Source organism: Pseudorca crassidens, chromosome 20, assembly GCF_039906515.1.
Source record: "Pseudorca crassidens isolate mPseCra1 chromosome 20, mPseCra1.hap1, whole genome shotgun sequence".
Classification (NCBI taxonomy): Eukaryota; Metazoa; Chordata; class Mammalia; order Artiodactyla; family Delphinidae; genus Pseudorca; species Pseudorca crassidens.
The window spans coordinates 5,656,613-5,664,160 of NC_090315.1; the positions used below are offsets into that span (position 1 = coordinate 5,656,613).

General features: G+C 47.3%; 1 long non-coding RNA gene across 9 annotated transcripts in view; it reads right to left on the reverse strand.

Moving 5' to 3' along the window:
* Positions 1–7,216, reverse strand: part of LOC137214916 (uncharacterized) — a 40,827-nt gene extending 33,611 nt beyond the window's left edge. For 4 of the 9 annotated variants that reach the window (XR_010939059.1, XR_010939056.1, XR_010939062.1 and 1 more), the window contains exons 1-4: positions 5,507–6,709; positions 3,054–5,265; positions 2,489–2,574; positions 2,265–2,305 (exon numbers count right to left, since the gene is read on the reverse strand). This is a non-coding gene — a long non-coding RNA (uncharacterized lncRNA). The other 5 variants (XR_010939063.1, XR_010939060.1, XR_010939057.1 and 2 more) reach the window with 5 other exon arrangements.
* Between the last annotated feature and the right edge of the window lie 332 nt (positions 7,217–7,548).

Sequence of the window (7,548 nt, forward strand, 5' to 3'; positions counted from 1 at the left end):
CCGTCTTATCTTGTGGCTTTTCACTTCTCTCATTTCAGTGTTTTTCCTTGCACGTGAAAAACGAGTAGGCAAGGAATATTTTTTACAGCTGCTGTTGTGAGATTCTGCAGTGTTTCCCCTCCTCTTCACAAAGATTGTGCAACATCTGTTAAAGCAAGGAAGAGGGGCAGGGCTGAGGAGGGGGCGGCCCTCGGCCTCCACAGGTATCCCCCAGCCTGAGCCACCAAAATTCCTCACCCAGCTTATCACAATCACCCCCTAAATGATGACCCTGCTTCTGGCTCATGCACCACGGAAACCATGTGGTCTCAACACGGCAGACAGAGGGATCCTTTAAAAATAGAATGGCCCGATTTAGCACATTCAAATCCAGAATGCCCAGTTAAACTTACATTTCAGATCAACAGCAACAAAATTTTGGTATGAGTACGTCCCTTGTAGTTTTAGGGCGATATTTATACTAAAAAAATATTCACTGTTTACCTGAAATTCAAAATTAACCAGGAGGGTCTTCCCTGGTGGCGCAGTGGTTAAGAATCCACCTGCCAATGCAGTGGACATGGGTTCAAGCCCTGGTCCGGGAAGATCCTACATGTCACGGAGCAACTAAGCCCGTGCGCCACAACTACTGAGCCTGCGCTCTAGAGCCCGCGAGCCACAACTACCGAAGCCCACGCGCCTAGAGCCCGTGCTCCGCAACAAGAGAAGCCACCGCAATGAGAAGCCCACGCACCACAATGAAGAGTAGCCCCTGCTCGCCACAACTAAAAAAGAAAGCCCGTGCACAGCAACAAAGACCCAATGCAGCCAAAAATAAATTAATTAATTAAAAATTAACTGCGAAGCCTATATTTAATCAGGCAACCCTATTTTTTTAAAGTTATTTATTAATTTTGGCCAGGCCGAGTGGCTTGCAGGGTCTTAGTTCCCCTATCAGGGATTGAACCTGGGCCCTCGGCAGTGAAAGCACCGAGTCCTAACCACTGGACCGCCAGGGGATTCCTGGGGCAACCCTATTTTAAAACCTAAGTCAGATCATGCCCCAAACTCTGAAACAGCTCCCTATTCTACTCAGAGAAAAAGAACAACCCGAAGTCCTTAGAATGAATAAAAGTATCGTTAAAAGCCTCATTCCCCACTTTTTTTTTTCTTTCCTTATAGCCTCATCTCCTACTTCTCCAACCACAGTGACTTCCTAGGTCACTCCTCAAACACACAAGATGCATTTCTGCCTTTGGTCTTTGAGCTGGCTGTTTCCTCTTCCTAAAATGTTCTGCCTCCAGATAAAGGTGTAACTAACTTTCTCACTTCCTTCAAGTCTTTGCTCAGCTGTTGTAACCTAGCAGGACGCTATGGGGCCTTCCCGGGACAGGGCTTCCCCCATATCCTCTGCTTTAGCTCTTCTCTGAAGTACCGAGATAACAGTATCTGATGTACATTGCCTGAGATGTTGTTTGTTTTTTGTTTTTTTAAATTTATTTTATTTATTTATTATTTTTGGCTGCGTTGGGTCTTTGATGCTGCGCGTGGGCTTTCTCTAGTTGCAGCGAGCCAGGGCTACTCTTCGTTGCAGTGCGCGGGCTTCTCATTGCGGTGGCTTCTCTTGTTGCGGAGCACGGGCTCTAAGCGAGTGGGCTTCGGTAGTTGTGGCACGTGGGCTCGGTAGTTGTGGCTTGCAGGCTCTAGAGCGCAGGCTCAGTCGTTGTGTCGCACGGGATTAGTTGCTCCACGGCATGTGGGATCTTCCCGGACCAGGGCTCGAACCCATGTGCCCTGCACTGGCAGGCAGATTCTTAACCGCTGCGCCACCAGGGAAGTCCTGGGTGAAGAATCCTGTGATGAGACTGTTATTCTGGATAATCCAGAAGGGCCCAAAGCAATCACAAGAGTCCTTATAAGAGAGAAGCAGGACTGTCAGAGTCAGAGAAGGAGATGTGAGAACAAAAGAAGATTTTAGATTTCCACGAGCCAAGGAACGGCAGCAGCCTCTCGAAAGAGTGAAAAAGCCAAGGAATGAATTCTCCCCTCGAGCCTCCAACAAGGAACATGGCCCTGCCGCACTGTGCGTTTAGCCCAGTGAGACCCACTTTGGACTTGTGCCCTCCAGAAGGCAGAACGACTTAAAGAATGCTTTAAGTCACTCAGTTTGTGTTTCTTTGTTACAGCAGCCGTCAGAAGCTTATACACTATCCTACTGAAATGCGCAACACCCTCCAGCCATTCTGATCCTCCCTTCCTTGCATCTTTTCTGATCCGTTTCTTACCTTGCATCTTCTAATCTTTCAAGTCTTCCACTTTCCCGCTTCTACAATAGAGAAATATAAAGGAGGTAAGAGTTATGGCTGGGGTCGAGTGAACCAACCTACAGGCTCTGCTAAAGATGATGGCGTGGATGCTTGGTACCACTATCCTTCCTCTAGGTGCTGAGAAAGGGAGTATGTTCCCTGAGGAACTAGTCAATCAGGCAGTAAAGGGGCAGGATATTCACATGCTCTTACGGTACCATCTCGGGGCTCCTCCAGGGAGACAGAGAGTCTGGCGAGGAATGCTGGAATGCTGGAAGGAAATTGGCACCTGGGGGGATAAAGTGGATATCAAAGCGTCTACCTTCTTCCAAGGTAATTGATGAGATATACGGTCTCTCCAGCTACAGAGCCCTAGAGAAGACCATAGTCCCCCAGTCAACTTCGGCCCCTTCACGTGCCCTGTACTGAAATGAGACATCTCGTGCTTTTTTCTTTCCCCTGATTCTCTCTTCTCCTCTAATAAGACTCTAAGTCAAAAGGTAAGTGTGGCAAATGAAAGAGTATTCTCAGAGGCATCCTCTTTACCTGTACCCATGGGCTTTGGTGCCTTGCCACGTTCTGTCCCTTGGCAGGGTAATTCTATCAGCTAGGCTGAGCTCAGCTGCAAGGAACCGATTACCTAACTCTGGCTTAAGCAATAAAGAGAATTAATCATCTTGCCCAACAGGACGGTTTTATGCAAACACTCGAGGCATGCCAGTAAGGACCAAGCCCTTTCTATCTACCACTCTGACGTCGCCTCCAGACCTTATCATAGCTGGGGCAGCTCCAAGCATCTTGTCCTGGCACCAGCACGTTCGAGCAGAAAAGAGCATCCCTCCTTGCCGTCTGTGTTCTTCTCAGGGAGAAATATCCACCCCAGAATCCCAGCTGGCTTCTTGGTATTTCCTCATCTGTCAGGTGGGATAGTAGTAGGAGCATCTCCTAGGGTTGTGAGGCTTACGTGTGTTCATGCAGAACGCTTAGGACAGTGCCTGGCACCGATGAGGCACTTCAGAAGGTTAGCTGTTATTATTATCAGTAATAACAGTCATAGTAAAAGAAGAGGAAGGAGGAGGAGGAAGAGGGAAGGAGGAAAAGGAGAAGAAGGAAGAGAAGGTGAGAAGCAGAAGAGAAAAGAAAGACATGGAATATGTCCAGAAGCTCTGGGAGCAGGACTGAGAAATTCCTCAGTCTGACTCTCAGGGTGGCCCGTGTCAGTCTCCTCCCATTTTGCCTCAAATAGGTCCAATCCTGCCCACATTCCTCCTCCCAGGAACCACTGAGGGATTTGCTCCCATCTACCCTAACACCTCTGTTGCTAGGCAACCTTCTACTACATCTCCAGCACTCAACTTTCATGGAGCATCGGGCCTCCGTCAATCGTGGCTCAAGTCAGAGCCTGGTGCCTGTCGGAGGACAAGGTGAGGAAAGAGAGATTATATGAGAGATCGTAACATTAAAATAGCTACTGCTTAAGCACTTATTATATAACATTAAAATAGCTACTGCTTAAACACTTATTATATACTTACTATATAAACACATTAGCACCATGCATTATTATCATCAACAGTTAACATTTACAGAACACATACTACTTAGAGGTCTTCTACTGAAAACTTTACACGGATTAACTCATGAATCCTCGCAACAACCCTATAAAGCAGGTAACGTTATTATCCCTACTTAAGAGATGAGAAAACTGAGGCACGGTGAGGTGAAGCAACTTGCCCAAGAACATACAGCCAGGAAGCATGACTCCTTCACGAGGCTGGGACCAGTGCCTCTTGTTTCCTCACCACAAGGCTGAACAAGTCTCTCTGCAAGAGAGAGGGTAACTCCTCTCTCCCAATCCCTCTCTGTGAAGAAACACAAAGCCATGCATAAATTGACATGCAAAAAAGAAGCAGAAAGACATCACACAAATCATTTAGATGCAAACCCGTAGACAGGCACCAATACAGAGATACACCAAAGCACAGATGGACACAATTGCATAGACACAAATAGAAACCCATAGAGAAACAGCTACACAAAAACATAATGAGAGTCTTCAACACGACAGTACACCACAAACACACACAGACACACACACAGAAAAATACAGAAACAGAGATGCGCGTGCACAGAGAAATTTACACACACAACACCTTGCACATGTGCACACACAAACGGCATGTACACACAACAGAAACAAAGGCACAACCCCAAGACAACTGCAGAGGTGACAGAGCCAGAGCCAGGCATGACCCAAGAAAGGCTGGGACTAGAATGTGCCCCTCAGAGCCATTGTCCCCGGAGCCAATCTCCCTAAACAAGACCAGAGGTCAAAACCTCAGCCAGGGGCTTCCCTGGTGGCGCAGTGGTTGCGAGTCCGCCTGCCGATGCAGGGGACACGGGTTCGTGCCCCGGTCCGGGAGGATCCCACATGCCGCGGAGCGGCTGGGCCCGTGAGCCATGGCCGCTGAGCCTGCGCGTCCGGAGCCTGTGCTCCGCAACGGGAGAGGCCACAACAGTGAGCGGCCCACGTACGGCAAAAAAAAAAAAAAAAAAAAAAAACCCTCACCCAGATGCAGCCTACAGATTGTTTTCATAGAGCCACAAGCTAAGACTGGTTTGTACAAGCTTACACGGGGTTTCGCTGGGTGGTGCTGGTGCAGGGACACCCGTGAGTTTTCATACAGGCTGTTTCTTGGTCAGGGATGCGGGGTCCAAAGGTCTGATGCGAGCCAGAGGAGCTACTCCCACAGCTGCTGCAGGCCTTGGTCCCCAGCCCCGTGGGCTCGCCATGGGGCTGCTCATGACATGTTTTCCCCCAGAGTCCGAGAGAGAGAGAGAAAATAAAAGAACAACCAAGATGGGCTTCCCTGGTGGCGCAGTGGTTGAGAGTCCGCCTGCCGAGGCCCGTGAGCCATGGCCGCTGAGCCTGCGCGTCTGGAGCCAATGGGAGAGGCCACAACAGTGAGAGGCCCGCGTACTGCAAAAAAAAAAAAAAAAAAGAACAACCAAGATGAGACCCACAGTGTCTTGTATAACCGAACCTTGCAAGTGACATACCATCACTTCTGCCATATGCTATGGGTCCCACAAATCAATCCTAGTGCAGTGTAGGAGGGCACTACACAGGGTGTTCTGTCAGTCAGGGTTCTTCAGGGAAATAGAAACAATAAGATGTGGAACATATACAGAAAAAGATTTATTATAAGGAATCGGCTCACGTGATTATGGAGGCTGGCAGGTCCAAGATCTCTAGAGGCTGTACCAGCTGACTAGGGACCCGGGAGAGCTGCTGTTGCAGTTCCAGGGTGAAGGCAGTCTGCTGGGGAATGATCTCTTGCCCAGGGGAGGCTGGGCTTTTTCTTCTATTTTTTTGTCCTTCAACTGATTAGATGAGGCCCATCCATCATATAGAAAGCAATCTGCTTAACACAAAGTGCATCCTTTTTTTTTTTTTCTGCCACGCCGCTCGGCATGCAGAATCTTAGTCTCCCAAATAGGGATCAAACCCGCACCCCCTGCAGTGGAAGCACAGAGTCTTAACCAATGGACCACCAGGGAAGTCCCCAAAGTGCATCCATTTAAACATTAATTTCTTTTAGAAACACCCTCACAGAAACACCCAGAATAACGTTTGGCCAAATATCTGGGCACAGGGACTTAGAACTAGGTAGAGGCGATGGTTGCACAACTTTGGGAATGTAATGAATGCCACTGAATTGTTCACTTAAAAATGGTTGATGGTTGGGACTTCCCCGGTGGTCCAGTGGTAAAGAATCCACCTTCCAATGCAGGGGATGTGGGTTCGATCCCTGGGCGGGGAACTAAGATCCCACATGCCACGGGGCAACTAAGCCTGCATACCACAACTACTGAGCCCACATGCCTCAACTAGAGTGCCCGCCTGTCACAAACTACAGAGCCTACGCTCTCTGGAGCCTGCCGGCCACAACTAGAGAGAGAAAACCTGCACGCCACAACTAGAGAGAAGCCCACGTGCCACAAGGAAAGATCCCACGTGCCACAACTAAGACCCGACACAGCCAAAAATAAAAATAAAGTAAAAAAAAAATTTTTTTAATGTATGACTTTAAAAAAAATGGTTGATAGTTAATTGTACGTTATGTGAATTTTACCTCAGTTAAATACACTTGTCCCTCAATATCTGAGAGAAATTCGTTCCAGGACCTGCTGCCGGTACCAAAATTCAAGGACGCTCAAGTCCCTTATTTAAATGGCATAGTATTTGCACATAACCTACACGTATCCTCTCCTATACTTTAAATAATCCCTAGATTACTTATATTACCTGACACAATGTGAATGCTATGCAAGTAGTTGTAAATACAATGTAAATGTTATGTAAATAGTCGCCTGCCTTGGCGAACTCAAGTTTTGCTTTTTGGAACTCTAGAATTTTTTTCCCCAAGTATTTTAAATCCCCACTTGGTTGTAAATAAATACCTTAGTAAACATCCTGAAGGCTCAAGAAAATGTGCCTGTAGGTCTTATCCAGCCTTCTGGCCATGAGTTTGAATCCTTTTCTTTGGGCTTTAAAAAAAACAAAAAAAGACAATTACACAGAAAAGTACATACAAAAGGATTCCATTTACATGAAGTTCAAACCTAAGCAAAACGAAACAAGCTTTTTTTAAAAAGAACAGAATTTTAGTTTGTAAAACTACGAAGAAGAGATAAGGAACGATTTAGTCAAAATGCAGGGTGTGGCTGTTTATCTGTGAGAGCTGTGCCTTAAGGTGGGGATATTAGTAAGGAAGTACCAGCAGTTTCCAAGATACTAGTTCTTTTCTTTAGCCTGGGTTCTGAGATTAGTGGGTGTTTTTAATTTTAATTCTTTCAATGGGATGTTGAGTCTGCATTTAAGAGAATCAAACTCAGACTGTTTACAGTTGTATCCATAAGTCAGCACATACATGGTGCACTTCACATTTAAAAATAGGGCTTCCCTGGTGGCGCAGTGGTTGAGAGTCCGCCTGCCGATGCAGGGGACACGGGTTCGTGCCCCAGTCCGGGAGGATCCCACATGCCGCGGAGCGGCTGGGCCCGTGAGCCATGGCCACTGAGCCTGCGCGTCCGGAGCCTGTGCTCCGCAACGGGAGAGGCCACAACAGTGAGAGGCCCGCGTACTGCAAAAAAAAAAAAAAATGAGGTGACCAGATGCAAATTGATAAATTATCCCATAGTATAATGTGATTCCAGTTATTTGTCTCAGAGGGGTCTCTATTTCCTTCTCCCACTTTTG